This window comes from Penaeus monodon, chromosome 32 (genome assembly GCF_015228065.2).
Source record: "Penaeus monodon isolate SGIC_2016 chromosome 32, NSTDA_Pmon_1, whole genome shotgun sequence".
NCBI classification, from domain to species: Eukaryota; Metazoa; Arthropoda; class Malacostraca; order Decapoda; family Penaeidae; genus Penaeus; species Penaeus monodon.
In genome coordinates this window covers 26270733-26271488 of record NC_051417.1, presented here as the reverse complement: position 1 = coordinate 26271488, position 756 = coordinate 26270733, and the positions used below count along the sequence as shown (strand labels likewise).

Here is a 756-nt window from a genome sequence, read left to right as displayed (position 1 = left end):
GCATTTTTGTAATTTGTGAAACGGTAAAATTCTTATTATCAATTCACCATTCAAACCCAGAGTCATGTTAACCCAATGATGACAAGTTTTTCTTGTCATTTCATGTCCACAAGGAGCCAAGTACAGTCAGCCACTCGAAAAAAATTGAAACACGGATCCATATATCTATCATTCTCCTTTGATTTTGGCTGCAGCATACACACCTTTTAAGGAAATGAAGCTGTAAAGAGACTTTAAGCAGTCTGAGCTGAACAAGCAAACAACCACTTGGCCACAAAATTTAGAACGTGGATATTTGCCATCAGTATGTTGGCTTGGTTCGTCATAGCAAGAATAAATAGTGTCGGGGCTTAATGGGTTAAAATTTGCTAACCAGATCTCTCTTCCTTAAAGAACAATACAACTTATACTGATAAAAAAGTAATTAAGATTATTATCTGTCTAATGATGAACTGTTGACGAAAAGTTATAATATTATTTCACTTCTTACTGTGGTTTAATATTCATCTTTATGTGCTAGTGTTTTTATTATTCAATCCTTAAAGTGCTCCCAAAAGCAAGTCTTAACAAGCCCTGAAGTCAAGCCTCAACATGCTCCCAAAAACAAGCCTCAATATTGTCTTGAAAACAAGCCTCAACTTGGCCATAGTCATGTAATTAAATCAAAGTGTATTTGTAAAGTTATACAACTAATCAAAACAATATTATGGAGTATATGGGGAGTATAAGCGCCAACTCAAATTCTCGCATCTTCTT

The 756-nt window shown here is 34.7% G+C and overlaps 1 protein-coding gene across 3 annotated transcripts in view; it reads right to left on the bottom strand.

Annotated features, from left to right (window-relative positions):
* LOC119593769 (arf-GAP with coiled-coil, ANK repeat and PH domain-containing protein 2-like) overlaps window positions 1-756 on the bottom strand; it is a 32246-nt gene that overhangs the window by 26677 nt on the left and 4813 nt on the right. The window lies entirely within an intron of this gene.